The sequence below is a fragment of the Lethenteron reissneri genome, chromosome 17 (assembly GCF_015708825.2).
Source record: "Lethenteron reissneri isolate LAM-NWPU_2019-01 chromosome 17, ASM1570882v1, whole genome shotgun sequence".
Lineage (NCBI taxonomy): Eukaryota > Metazoa > Chordata > Hyperoartia > Petromyzontiformes > Petromyzontidae > Lethenteron > Lethenteron reissneri.
Genome location: NC_083795.1, coordinates 14,161,031 through 14,177,087, shown reverse-complemented (window position 1 = coordinate 14,177,087; position 16,057 = coordinate 14,161,031). Strand labels below are relative to the sequence as shown.

At 56.1% G+C, this 16,057-nt stretch overlaps 1 protein-coding gene across 1 annotated transcript in view; it reads right to left on the bottom strand.

Moving 5' to 3' along the window:
• LOC133343531 (rho guanine nucleotide exchange factor 37-like) overlaps positions 1-1,992 on the bottom strand; it is a 37,671-nt gene extending 35,679 nt beyond the window's left edge. Inside the window, 1 exon segment of the mRNA XM_061553204.1 lies at positions 1,960-1,992. The gene's annotated coding sequence lies outside the window, so the exon portion shown is untranslated.
• Positions 1,993-16,057: the final 14,065 nt, after the last annotated feature.

The window sequence follows — 16,057 nt, the reverse complement described above, 5'->3', positions numbered from 1 at the left end:
CCACCCACCTATCCACCTACCCATTTACCCACCGATCCATCAATCCATCCACGAACCATCCACCCATCCACCAATCCATTCACCAATCCACCCATCTATCGACCCACCCACCTACCAATTCACCCACCCACCCAATTATCCACTCACCCACCCAACTATCCACCCAACCACCCAATTAGCCACCGACCAAATTACACATCCACCCACCCACCCAACTACCCATCCACCCACCCAACTACCCATCCACCCACCCAACTACCCATTCACCCACCCAACTACCCATCCATCCACCCAATACCCCCCCCCCCACCCAAATACCCACCAACCGAACCTTCCACGGAACCCACCCAACCATCCAACTCACTTTTACCCCCTGCTGGCCACCACGTAGCACAGTCGCCTCTGACATCGTGGCGTGCACGCTGTGTCGCCTCCACTGAGGCTCAATGCGAAACCGGAAGAGTTCAGATGGGGTGCATATCCCGGGTGAATTGGTCACAGGCGGCCAATAAGTTATGCAAACCCCGGTCTCAGGGAGACGCTGAGGATGAGAGGAAGAGGCACGACACGAGGTCGCTCACCGCGTGGTATCGATTGCAGTCGGCGCGCGTGAATATTTACCAGCTGGCTGTGTTTACAATTACAGGAGCAAATTCATCTCACATCTCCAGCTCCGAGGTGGCAGTGGCGGCGGGGGGGGGGGGGTATTAGCATAAATGGAAATGTAAGCAGAGCTCCGTCCAGTGTCTTCATATGTAAATAAATAATGATTAAAATTTTTGTCCTGTTTTGGAAGTGTTGGTGACAAAGGCATTTGTTTAACCGACATGCCTACTGATGAGACCCACAAGGTCGGAACCGGTGCGGAGTCGGCTGGCTCCACGACAGCTCACACAATGAGTTTGTTAATCCCCCACAGAACGCGCCCGATCTCGCCGCATTGTTTAAGCTAAGCAGGGCGAGCTTGGCCAGTGCTTGGATGAGCGACCACCACCCGCGAGACACGTGTTCTGTGTTTGTGGGCAGCAGTAGGGCAGGACACTTTGTTTTACTGCATCTCTCCACGGTTCCATCCACAGGGCGCTGAAACGAGTCAATCCTAAATTGGCCAAAACGTTTCAATGTAGCAGGGCACTCATGAAAAAAAATACGTTTTAGACTCAGTCAGGCTCTCCTGTGAAAATGCAATAACTGTTATTTTGATAATTATCAGAGAAATGACCGAACAAATTCAGCGCAGGACGCTCCCGCAAATGAGTCCTGAAACTCGGTGGATAAACAAATGACATGAATGTGATTACTCCTCTCACGGCCGCTCTCTAATCTGCGACTCGGGGTCCAGCACCTTGGCTGAACGATAACAAATTGACGGATTAAAGAGCGCGTCAACGGCTTAATTAGCTGCGACCCTTCGTCCAGCGTGTCCCCTTTAGGCAAAGACACAACAAGAACAAAGATCCCCCGTGTAGCCTTAACAGACTGTTGGGGCAAGTGCTGTTAGCGAGCACCGATGAAGGCCAGAACGGCACACGAGGGGGTGGGTGGCCAGCACCACGCCCAGCCGCCTTTGTCTCCCTAGTGGCGATGTTTTTACGCACCGCACCAGGTACTCATTTGAGGCTGAGTCGACCTAGGCAAAGATACAAAGATCTCCCGTATAGCCTGAACAGACTTTTGGAGCAAGTACTGTTCGCAAGCATCTTGCGAAGGCCAGCGCGGCGCAGAACCACCTCCGGCCGCCTTTGTCTCCCAAGTGGCGATGTCCACGCACCGCACCAGCTACTCAATTTTAGGCCGAGTCAACCGAGCGTAGGTCCGGGACCGGTTCAGATGATCGCCATTGGCGTTTGGTGGCCGTGAGTGGGAGTCGAACTCGGTTGGCCGGGTTCGTAGCGCAGCGCGCTAACTCGCACACCACCGCTCCCTGACACGCGCACGCGCGCGCGGCCAGACACTCACTTGCAAGGTGCGCGTGCGCGTGCCGCCGACGCAGGCCGCTTCACACGAAAAACCGTCACGGAGATCCCTGCCTAGTCCATTAACGTCTCGTTTGCCTAATCACGCATCTCGCTTAATGCGCGTGCTATGACCTCGGTAATGCATATCCATCATTAATTTCAAATTTGTTTCCAGGTATTCATTTATAAGTCACCATTAAATATTAAAGGCTCACATTTCAGAGTTAAGGCAGTAAGGGGGGGGGGGTGGGGCTTTGTCCTCACTATATCTCAATCAGACTCTGTTTACCCTGACCCCTCGGATCGGCCGAGCGCGAGGTAATGGAATAATTTGCCCGTCTTAGAGAATGAGTCACTGGCAAAACGGGGCGCGGTGGTTTTTCGCCCCACCCCACCACCACCACCACCCCACCACCCCACCACCACCCACCACCCACCACCACCCCACCACCACCCTCCTCCTCCCCTCGTTCTGACCCTGCGGGGGGTTCTGTCCCTATTACCTGCGGCAGGGACATTACTCAAGTCGGCGTCTCAAGGCCACATCTGATTGCATAAGCTGCTTTAAAAATACACGCCGAGCGCGCACACGCGGCTGAGTCGACTCCGCCCCCAGCGTGTGTGTGCGACGGTGATGATGATGATGATGAAACTGGGTTTGAGCGCTCGGCTCAGCTGGTTGTACCGCATTCTCGCGTCTCATTTGATTCATTAATCCGTTGAGTTCGTGAATGTGGCAGGAAACAAGTTTGTTTCAAATGATGAAATTTAATGAACGAATGGATGCAAATTTTTAATTCACGAATGAGTAAATTCAAATACCTCGTGTCTCAGTGACTTATTCATTCAGTTCATGCATTCATTCGTAAATGTAATATAGCTTGCGTCTCATTCATTCATTCATCGATTTACGAATTCATTCACTCAATAGATTATCTCACCGACGATTGTATCAGTTCAGTTCATGCATTTGTTATAATAATAGATTTTATCTCAATGACTCAACTAATTAATTCAGGTGATGCATTCATTCGATACACATCGCGTCTCACTCATTAATTCATTCATCAGTTCACGAACTCGCGTCATTCATTTCACGTTTCCACAACTTATTATTTCATTCATTCATTCATCAGCTCATGCATTCAGTAATTTAAAATCATCCTACAAGCGTTCTGCGAGAATGACATTCCATCTCTTTAGGTTGAGACGGACACGAGACGCGTTGCATCGTAAATCGCAGCGCGGGCGGGCAGGATAAATTAATCGCGCTGCTAAAATATGTGTTCCACTTCTGATAACAAACTCCAAACAACTCCCCAACATCGCGAGATCCGTAATAAATAAGCAAACGAGAGCAGCTGATGAAATAGCAATGAGGATGCGCGCGGCTTTGTTGGAATGAATATTTTAACATCGGGTTTGTTTCTCTTTGTCTCCGTGATGTCGTTTGTTGTTGCACGTGCACGTGCGTGTGTTTATTTATTTAATTATTCCCGTCGTATTCTCGTCGTGTTCGTGAAGAGGAGGAGAAGAGAGAGAGAAGAGCGTTTCCATCACAATCTCTGTAATTCCCGGGTCCCTGCCTGAGCCGCTCAAATCGCCGGCACGCAGCTGAGACCCACTCGGGTATTTACCAGGCCCGGTTATGAGCAATATCAGCCGCATTAAATATGTAGCGCATTTTCCAACTCTCATCACGCGGAATGGAGAACATTTAATGTCGCTGCTGGCCGAACCCCCCCCCCCCACTGCCCCTCCCCCCTACCCCCCACACGTACGGCGCCTCCCCCCCGCCGCCCCTCCCCACAACTAACATCGAGTATTCCATTTTAATACCCGCCTGTGTCTAGAGCTACTGAGTGCCAGATCTCATTTCTGTTTTTACCGTTTGCTCTTTCAAATCCATTATGTTTTCTGAGGTGGGGTGGGGGGTTATTCCACTGACCCCACCACCCTCCCCCCCATCTCCAGCTCCCTCCCTCGCACCCGCTGCGCTCCCCCTAACTCCCCTCTCCGCTCCCCCCTCCTCGAGCCCACGTGTCACTGTTGCCCGAAGAGACCGTGGGACCTCGCGGCGGAGTGCGAGCGTGCCGTGCGGCGGGGCCGCGAGGCGGCATTCCACCGCGCGATGGAGCTCTCGCCCCCCCCCCCCCGCGATGGAGCTCTCGCCCCCCCCCCCCGTGATGGAGCTCTCGCCCCCCCCCCCCCGCGATGGAGCTCTCGCCCCCCCCCCCGCGATGGAGCTCTCGCCCCCCCCCCAGTGATGGAGCTCTCGCCCCCCCCCCCCCCGCGATGGAGCTCTCGCCCCCCCCCCCCGCGATGGAGCTCTCGCCCCCCCCCCCCGCGATGGAGCTCTCGCCCCCCCCCCCGTGATGGAGCTCTCGCCCCCCCCCCCGCGATGGAGCTCTCGCCCCCCCCCCGCGATGGAGCTCTCGCCCCCCCCCCGTGATGGAGCTCTCGCCCCTCCCCCGCGATGGAGCTCTCGCCCCCCCCCCGCGCGATGGAGCTCTCGCCCCCCCCCCCGCGATGGAGCTCTCGCCCCCCCCCCCGTGATGGAGCTCTCGCCCCCTCCCCCCCGCGATGGAGCTCTCGCCCCCCCCCTTCGCGATGGAGCTCTCGCCCCCCCCCCCCGCGATGGAGCTCTCGCCCCCCCCCCCCGCGATGGAGCTCTCGCCCCCCCCCCCGTGATGGAGCTCTCGCCCCCCCCCCCCGCGATGGAGCTCTCGCCCCCCCCCCCGCGATGGAGCTCTCGCCCCCCCCCCCCGCGATGGAGCTCTCGCCCCCCCCCCGCGATGGAGCTCTCGCCCCCCCCCCGCGCGATGGAGCTCTCGCCCCCCCCCCCGCGATGGAGCTCTCGCCCCCCCCCCCGCGATGGAGCTCTCGCCCCCCCCCCCGCGCGATGGAGCTCTCGCCCCCCCCCCCGCGATGGAGCTCTCGCCCCCCCCCCCCGTGATGGAGCTCTCGCCCCCCCCCCCCCCGCGATGGAGCCTCTCGCCCCCCCCCCCCGCGATGGAGCTCTCGCCCCCACCCCCCCGCGATGGAGCTCTCGCCCCCCTCCCCCGCGATGGAGCTCTCGCCCCCCCCCCCGCGATGGAGCTCTCGCCCCCCCCCCCCGCGATGGAGCTCTCGCCCCCCCCCCCCGCGATGGAGCTCTCGCCCCCCCCCCCGCGATGGAGCTCTCGCCCCCCCCCCGCGATGGAGCTCTCGCCCCCCCCCCCCGCGATGGAGCTCTCGCCCCCCCCCCGGAATGGAGCTCTCGCCCCCACCCCCCCGCGATGGAGCTCTCGCCCCCCCCCCCGCGATGGAGCTCTCGCCCCCCCCCCCCGTGATGGAGCTCTCGCCCCCCCCCCGCGATGGAGCTCTCGCCCCCCCCCCCCGCGATGGAGCTCTCGCCCCCCCCCCCCCGCGATGGAGCTCTCGCCCCCCCCCCCCGTGATGGAGCTCTCGCCCCCCCCCCCTGCGATGGAGCTCTCGCCCCCCCCCCCCGCGATGGAGCTCTCGCCCCCCCCCCCCGCGATGGAGCTCTCGCCCCCCCCCCCCCCCGCGATGGAGCTCTCGCCCCCCCCCCCGCGATGGAGCTCTCGCCCCCCCCCCCCGCGATGGAGCTCTCGCCCCCCCCCCTCGCGATGGAGCTCTCGCCCCCCCCCCCCGCGATGGAGCTCTCGCCCCCCCCCCTCGCGATGGAGCTCTCGCCCCTCCCCCCGCGATGGAGCTCTCGCCCCTCCCCCCCGCGATGGAGCTCTCGCCCCCCCCCCCCGCGATGGAGCTCTCGCCCCTCCCCCCCCGCGATGGAGCTCTCGCCCCCCCCCCCCCCGCGATGGAGCTCTCGCCCCTTCCCCCCTCGCGATGGAGCTCTCGCCCCCCCCCGCGATGGAGCTCTCGCCCCCCCCCCTCGCGATGGAGCTCTCGCCCCCCCCCCCGCGATGGAGCTCTCGCCCCTCCCCCCCGCGATGGAGCTCTCGCCCCCCCCCCCCCGCGATGGAGCTCTCGCCCCCCCCTCCGCGATGGAGCTCTCGCCCCCCCCCCCGCGATGGAGCTCTCGCCCCCCCCCCTCCCCCCCGCGATGGAGCTCTCGCCCCCCCCCCCCCGCGATGGAGCTCTCGCCCCCCCCCCCCCGCGATGGAGCTCTCGCCCCTCCCCGCGATGGAGCTCTCGCCCCTCCCCGCGATGGAGCTCTCGCCCCCCCCCCCCGCGATGGAGCTCTCGCCCCCCCCCCGCGATGGAGCTCTCGCCCCCCCCCCCCCCGCGATGGAGCTCTCGCCCCCCCCCCCCCGCGATGGAGCTCTCGCCCCCCCCCCCCCCCGTGGAGAGACGCCGCCCGCCCGCGCCGATCGCAGGGCGACTCGCGCGGAGTGGGCGGCGATTGGTCGAGGCCGGCAGCCTTCTCTGACCGCTTGTCTGGAGCGCCCGCGGTGGCGAGGTGTTGTCATCTCTCTCGGGATGCAGGAGGCCGGGGGGGGGGGTGTCGATCCCAACCCCACAGCGCCTGCTGCGTATTTGGAGTCTGCGCGTCTCGTAACCCGTGGTCGCGGGGATGTTTTTTTCCGGGTCCTTCGGGTTTTCCCCCTCCACATTTAGACACGTGCCTTAAGAGTATTTGGCTGATATAAATTCCCACAAATGGCACGCCGAATGATACGCCGCTCATTTGTGGCCAGATCGCTACTGAAACAGCTAATAGCTCAGCGCGATTTACCTGTTAAATAAAAAAAGTTTAGTTTAGTCTGCGGGTTCCCTCCGCGCCTTCATGTGAATTCTGAGCGTTACAAATTCTGCGGCGTTCTGAGATACAATTCACGTCCTACGATGTAAGAAGATACGAATTAAACGTATTATCGTTCAACGCATGAAGCGCTATCACTATCACGCTGGCAATGCCCCATGATGAAAGTGATGCACAAGACAAAGACGTACAAGCCCCCTCTGTCACTTCGCGCAGGCCGCTGCAGGCCAACGAATGCAGGGAGATTGACAGGGAGTAAAAGTCAGACAGCAGCCCTCCGTACAGACTGCACTCAGACTACTCACACAAATCTGAATAGACTGTTCTGGCAAGTGCTGTTAGCGAGCACCTATAAAGGCCGGAACGGCTTCACGAGGGGGTGGCCAGCACCACGCCCGCATAGACAGACAGGCACACACGGACAGACACAGATAGACAGACACAGATAGACAGGCAGATACACACAAACAGGCCCACGCAGGCAGATACAGACAGACAGAAACACACAGACAGACAGACACACACAGACAGACAGGCAGATACAGACAGACACACAGACAGACAGGCCCACACAGGCAGATACCGACAGACACACAGACAGACACACACAGGCAGACACACAGGCAGATACAGACACACAGACACACACAGACACACAGACAGACAGACACACAGACAGACAGACACACAGACAGACACACAGACAGACACACAGACACACAGACAGACACACAGACAGACACACAGACAGACACACAGACACACAGACAGACACACAGACAGACACACAGACACACAGACAGACACACAGACACACAGACAGACACAGACAGATACACAGACACACAGACACACAGACAGACACACAGACACACAGACACACAGACAGACACACAGAGAGACACACAGACACACAGACAGACACACAGACACACAGACAGACACACAGACACACAGACAGACACACAGACACACAGACAGACACACAGACAGACACACAGACACACAGACAGACACACAGACAGACACACAGACACACAGACAGACACACAGACAGACACACAGACACACAGACAGACACACAGACAGACACACAGACACACAGACAGACACACAGACAGACACACAGAGAGACACACAGACACACAGACAGACACACAGACACACAGACAGACACACAGACAGATACACAGACACACAGACAGACACACAGACAGATACACAGACACACAGACAGATACACAGACACACACACAGACACACAGACAGACACACAGACAGACACACAGAGAGACACACAGACACACAGACAGACACACAGACACACAGACAGACACACAGACAGATACACAGAGATAGACACACACAGACAGACACACAGACAGATACACAGACACACAGACAGATACACAGACACACACACAGACACACAGACAGACACACAGACAGACACACAGACAGACACACAGACACACAGACAGACACACAGACAGACACACAGACAGACACACAGACAGACACACAGAGAGACACACAGACACACAGACAGACACACAGACACACAGACAGACACACAGACAGATACACAGACACACAGACAGACACACAGACAGATACACAGACACACAGACAGACACACAGACACACAGACAGACACACAGACACACACACAGACACACAAACAGACACACAGACAGACACACAGACACACAGACAGACACACAGACAGACACACAGAGAGACACACAGACACACAGACAGACACACAGACACACAGACAGACACACAGACACACAGACAGACACACAGACAGATACACAGACACACAGACACACAAACAGACACACAGACAGACACACAGACACACAGACAGACACACAGACAGATACACAGACACACAGACACACAGACAGACACACAAACAGACACACAGACACACATACAGACACACAGACACACAGACAGACACACAGACAGACACACAGACACACAGACAGACACACAGACAGATACACAGACACGTGCATCACTGCGCCCTCGAGGACGCCAGCTCCGCCCCGTAGCCTGCCGACCGCCCCGCAGAGAAAGACCATTTGCCTCTTTTATGAATCGGCTCGCTGCCTTTCTCTCTTTAAATTACTCCAGTCCCGGGAGACGGCGAAATGAGAAATTTGGGCACCTGTCTAAAACCAGAAAATATATATATATGCGAGCCTATTTAAAAGCCCGATATTGAAAAAAAGTATTAAAACTATTTTGCACTGCTCAATGTTATTGCGCCAGTCAATAATATATAACTCATCCCTCCGTATAAAGGCCTGCCCCCACCCACACACGCCGCGTCGGTAACGGGGATTGCGTGACCATACTTCACCACGTTAGGTGAACGTGGAGGCGCAGGAGCGCTCCAGATACCAGTCGCCGCTGATGTAAGTCGTGGCAGGGAATCGAACTCGGGGAACACGAAGAAGCGCGCTCACCGCAATATTCACGTTCTCCAACGCCATTAATTACGGCGCCCTGATGAACATCATCTCATAATCACCCGCACGTCGTCAACCCCTAAGTGGTGCAATGACATCGCTGCCAATTAAAACGAGACCCACTGTGGTTGCGTGGTCGTCATTAGGCGGCTTCTTTCCGGCCGAGTGTATGTATCCCGCCTCGCCACATCACCCGGAGCGCGCGCCCGATCTCCGCCCAGAGCTAGGGAAGCTAAGCAGGGGCTGCTGAGCCTGGACAGTGTTTGCGTGTTGGCGAGCACCGTGCTCAAGGCGAGCAGCGGCAGCGGCAGCGGGCTGTGCGGCCAGCAACGGGGAGTGCAGCGGGATCCATTCTGGTGCTGTACTCCGTCAACCCGCATCGACCGGCGTGGTGAAGTATGGTCAAAGGATCGCCGTGACCGACACAACTTGGGAGGGGGGGGGGGCTCCTCTCCAGCAGTGGATTGACAAATGGCTGTATGCACACTATCGTACTATATTATATAGAACGTACTATATAGTACTATATATTAGATATAGTCTGACCTGCCCCGACTGGATATCTGTGAAAAATAATTTAATAGCTCATCGGATAAATATTCTGATTGCAGATACCAGTTTTTGCCTGCTTGCTGGCTGGAGAAGGAGGCATGTACAGACGGTCACGTTCAAATGGCCTGCGGGCTGCTAGCGATTAGTAAAAACACAATAATCAGCCAAGAGATGATGATGTTGGCACTAAAATAAATAAGCGTGCTATCCACGAGCACCCGGTGAGTGGTGGGGGTGCGGTTCAGCCGTGCACCGTGCCCCGTGCCCCGCTACCCAGCGCCACGTGCCCCGTGCCCCGCTACCCAGCGCCGCTCCTCATCAGCCGCGCTCTGCCACGGCCACCGCCAGTGGCGCCAGGAGGGGGACGACACTCGCCTCACCTTGACCACGATCGCGAGCCCCAAGGTGACCTCGGCACCATCCTCCCACCAGCCCGCTGCTAGCGGTGAGGGGTGGGGGGAGACGCAGCATCACAACTCCCTGGCTCCCGTGGCCCCGTGCGGAGTCGCTCCACCAGAGGGCGGCGTCCGCTCACCGAGGCAGCGGAAGGATCCAAACAAAACGCGGTCAGGGACAGGACATGCATCCGAAGGAGTTGAGTCGCTCTTTGTGTGTTGCATGTTTAACTTATTCCGTATCGAACGTAGCCAACCGCGCTAATCGGAGGTGCGGTGGAAGGACAACAAAATAAACACCAAAAGCAGTTTTAAAGAAATGAGTTTTCAGTCGAGATGATTTAAAAATGCATAGCTCCAAGCAAGAGCGTTCCAGACGGCCGCAGAAGCGCATCTGAAAGTGCGCGATGCGGTGACCGACTTTGTTCGATGGCCAGCCAAAAGCCCCCTGCGAGGATGACCGCAGCTCGCTTGGCGCTTTGTGCTCCTTGAGGAGACGAGCGAGGCATCCGTGGTCCATTTGCGGCAAACACTTTGTGTGTGTGATGAGTGCGACCTTTTCATGTATTCGTTCGGCAACCGGCATCTCGGCGAGTACTGAACGGACACGGTCGGACCTTGCAGTACCCGGCACGATACGTGCCAGAGAATGGTGCACACGCTGCAGCGCTGATCTCCTGAGCACAGAGCAGATCTTGCTTCTCATTTGTCGCTGTCACTCGATGTGGCATAACGTTATCGCTTCCAACTCATTAATATGTCCAACATCAGTGAAATGTATGACGACCGTTTGAGGTTATTGGCATCTTATTGGTCGTAGACATACATCGCTACCTACTAAAGTTGTTTCTACCTTAGATTGTGCCGATTTCTGCTCCGGTCCATGGATGGTTGTCCACTGAGGAGATGGAACGATAAAATTAATTAATGTGCAAGCGCGATTGGATTATTACATCGGATGATCATGAAAAGTGGCAACTGGTTTGGGAGGTCGTCATCCAGCACTGTATAGATGGTGGATGATAATATGCATCTTGACTTCAAGCTTTCGTGACTGCAGGAATTCATCTTCTTTGGCTCTTTCGGTAAAGTTACGTAAATAGGTTCAAAGAAAATAACAAAAACATTTAAACTACGTTTTGATCGCAACACAAGCGGTCGTCCGCTTGTGTTGCGATCGAAACGTAGTTTTTTTTGTTATTTTCTGTGAACTTATCTACGTGACTTTACCGAAAGACCCAAATAAGATTAAATACATTTTACACATATGTAACAGAGATAAATAGATTTTCGATGAATATCGATAGGACGTAATTTCCATCTGCTTCTCGTATCTATTTTTTCTTCTATTTTATAGCCGGGCTGCCACAGTGAAGCTCCGCACGAGACTCTCAAACGCGTTCATTGGTCCCGAGAGTGTCGCTTTGCGCGCCGAGGCCGCGTCTCCACGACCACTGGGGAAGCGTGTCGGCCACGGGCGACATCAGTGGCGAGTCACGGACGTGTTCACCGCTGCTGTCGCGAAACTCGGGGGCTCGCTTCAAATGGGATCATCATCACCAGGGCCCCGCTGAACTAAAACAGACGCGCGGCCTACGGACGTGCTCCTCACGACGCGCAAACAGATGAACACGGCGGAGTAATTGCCAAGTCGATGGATATTAATGACTTCTTGAAAAAAAACCCGCCTTATTGCATCATCTGCTTCGGGAGCTACAAACTTCGCAAATCACCGCAAAATGCACACGCTGCCTTTTTTCATTAGTGCTCGTGATGTCCTCGTCAAATTGAATTCTTTTTACGGAAACAAGACTAATGGGAGTCAGCGGGGTTTAATTTACATATTAAATTCCACCCCCCCCCCTCTCTCCCGTCAAGGGGATAGGGTGTGGGAAGAGGTTAGTGACTTGGGCACAAATACATTTCTAATAATATTCAGCCTGCGCGGACACAAATTAAGGGTCAGGGAGCAAGCTAATGTTCATCTCGCCGATGGGGATATCGGTGGTGGTGGTGGTGGGGCGGGCATACGGGAGGGGGAGAGTGCGAGTTGATAAAAAGGGTTGGGGAGGGTGGATAGGAGAGGGGTCAAGAGGCGGGGGGCGGGGGGGTGAAATCAGCTATTGCGCTTGCTATAGATGCGTCACCTTTATGCACGTGGAGGCAGGGACTCGGGCGCCCGTATGCCGCGTCGCATCAATGTTTATTGCGGTCGAGAGCAGGATAGAGGAGGAGGAAAGTGGGGTGGCTGGGGGAGCGGTGGAGTGGGGGGGGGGGTGGCCTGATATTTTAGTACAAACTCCTGCCATCATCCTCCAACCCCGCCCCCCCCCCCCCCCCGGGGTAGCCAAGTTGATTATTTTTAGCTCACAGGCCCCCTCGGCAAACGCGATTAATGCGCGGCTGAATTATTTAACCAGGCAGGTGAACTCTCCCCTGAATACCTCTCCCTGCCCCCGCCACCAGCACAAGGCACCCCCCGGAGACCCGACAACCCGGCTTCTCGCGTGCACAGGGGGACACTTAGACAAAGATCCCCCATATAGCCTTCAACAGAGTGTCGGGGCAAGTGCAGTTAGCGGGCAACATTAAGGGCGACACGGCACACGAGGGGGGTGGGGGGGGTGATGGCCAGCACCACGCTCCGGCCGTTTTTATCTGCCCAACGCTGATGTGTTCACACTGCACGGTGCTCATTTAAGGGCAATACGACCCAGGGGGAGACCCATGTCCGATTTAAATATTCGTCACCGATGTAGGCCACGAACGGGAATCGAACCCGGGGTGGTCGGCTTCGTAGCGATCCCCACTACGACCGCTCCCCAAAGGACTGGCACACCAACACAGAGATCCAACGGGCGGCGTGAGCCGAGTGGCTTCGTCCAGCGAGATCGAAGCTGCAAGCGGCCCGCGAGCAGAGGTTGGTGAATCCGGACTCGAGGACTCTCGAGTCGAGATGAGTCAGGGACTTGAGTCGAGATGACTGCAATCGAGGTGACTTGCAGTAGAGTTGATTGCAGTAGAGGTGACGGCAGTGGAGGCTACTGCATTGGAGGTGACTGCAGTAGAGGTGACTGCAGTGTATTGTGACTGCACTCTGGGTTAGTGACCTCGCCAGGGTTAATGGCGACTTTCACGATTTGCATTTTGAGTGGACCACGTGCAGATTCCTCCCTCGCTCCGGGAGGCGCATTGGCCCCGAGTCGGCGGATAGATCTCGTTGAGTGCAGAGTGGGGGTAATGGAGAGAGAGAGAGTGGAAAAACAGCACTAAAACTCCCTTCAACGACTCCTTTACTGAAGTCCACCACGTGCTCCCAGCGAATGTTCCTTGCTCCGTCCGATTATTTTTGCGTGCGAAAAGCCACCCGAACGCCGTCTCTCCGCCGACAATGGGACTCATCGCGAGAAGGCGATGCGAGGTCGCCGCTTCAGGACCCTTCGACGCGAAGCGCGGGGCGATTCTCACCGAAGTCTGCGACGGACACGCGGGTGACGTCTTCGCCACGTTGCAAAAACAAACAAACCACGTGGTCACAGCAACTCGGCCCTTCGTGCATTGCGCAAGGGCCATCGGCAGTGCCCGAAGAAATGACCAACTTTAAAGTTCAGGTTCGCGGTTGTTTAGAGCAGGCAGGTGATGTCTAGAGAGACCAAGATGAGGCTCGTTTGCAAGAGTGGCCTCGGAGGTTGTGGCCTTCTTGTCATTAGGCAACTATTGAAGTAACTTCGAGTAAATGTGACCGACTGGTAGGCAGCAGTGATGCAGAGATGGACAATTGCAGAACGGTTTCGTTATTATTAGGACTATTTAACTATTTTTGTTTTATTTTACCAGGTAAGGCTCTCTGAGCTATGTAGCTCTTTTTCAGAAGCGACCTGGCCACAATTGAAAGCTCAACGAAGAGGCGTATCATCGTGTGGAACTTGATAGCAGCCAAATAATCTAAACGCACGTTCTAAATGTGGAGGCAAAAAACGGAGGACCCGGAGAAAAATCCACGCGACTACGGGGAGAACTCCAAATATACAGGCGTCAGTGGTCGTCAGGGTCGGGATCGAACCCACGACTTTCTGCACACCAGACGAGGTAGTTCATATCTCGCCACCGTCTACCGACTCATTGGTACAGCATATGCACCAATGCTGGGAGCTGCAGAGTCTGCTGCTGGTGACCCCACGTTTCCTACGTTCTCCGCTACAAACGCGACCACTGCTCGCGATGCCTCCTCGCACAATGATCGCCAAACGCGTGCTCAGGTCACATGACCCCAACGGGATAATGGATTCTAGAAACTATCTGCGTGGACACTTCAGAGAATACTTCCTCGTACGCCTGGGTTTTCTCCGGTTTACCTACCACAAGCAAACACTCATTGACTCGAATTGACCAAGCAATCCAATGGAGTAATACCCTTTCGAAAACATACGCTTGGGAACCCAGGCGTTCCTGCGTATATAAAAGGCATCATTATGTACGTGTAACTTATTTCGCACCGTACGTAGCCAATAAAAACTATTATTATAATAACTTATTATTGGCAACCACCCAAAGCACGGTCAAACTTCGGGCTCGCCAGCGTTTGCATGGGACAATAATCTATCAGCACCCGGCACACCACACCCAGTATACTCGTCGCTACGGTTGGGGCTGCTAGTCACGTGCCTGATCCAGTCTACTCGTGACCCAGAAAACATTTAGTCACACGCAAACATACACCCGAAGCGGATACGGAATGTCCTTCGCTGTCTCCTACTGCCTTTTGGTTGAGTGCGCCGGTCCAGATCTGCTTGGTCCAGGCTGGTTTAACCCAGACCCTCTGCTTCCTCTATGCACTGCGAATCGCGCGCACACACACACATTTTGGGAGGGACCTACACACACACTCACTCAAACTCCCACCGACGCATTCACCTCCACACACACACACACACACTAAAACTCCCACCGCGCATTCACCTCCACACACACACACACACACTAAAACTCCCACCGCGCATTCACCTCCACACACACACACACACAAACTCCCACCGACGCATTCAGCTCACCACACACACACTCAAACTCCCACCGCGCATTCACCTCCACACACACACACACACAAACTCCCACCGACGCATTCAGCTCACCACACACACACTCAAACTCCCACCGCGCATTCACCTCCACACACACACACACTCAAACTCCCACCGACACATTCACCTCCACACACACACACTCAAACTCCCACCGACACATTCACCTCCACACACACACACACACTCAAACTCCCACAGACACATTCACCTCCACACACACACACACACTCAAACTCCCACAGACACATTCACCTCCACACACACACACACTCAAACTCCCACCGACGCATTCAGCTCACCACACACACACTCAAACTCCCACCGCGCATTCACCTCCACACACACACACACACAAACTCCCACCGACGCATTCAGCTCACCACACACACACTCAAACTCCCACCGCGCATTCACCTCCACACACACACACACACTCAAACTCCCACAGACACATTCACCTCCACACACACACACACACTCAAACTCCCACCGACGCATTCACCTCCACACACACACACACTCAAACTCCCACCGACGCATTCACCTCCACACACACACACACACTCAAACTCCCACAGACACATTCACCTCCACACACACACACACACTCAAACTCCCACCGACGCATTCACCTCCACACACACACACACTCAAACTCCCACCGACACATTCACCTCCACACACACACACACACACTCAAACTCCCACCGACACATTCACCTCCACACACACACACTCAAACTCCCACCGACGCATTCACCTCCACACACACACACACTCAAACTCCCACCGACACATTCACCTCCACACACACACACTCAAACTCCCACCGACGCATTCACCTCCACACACACACTCA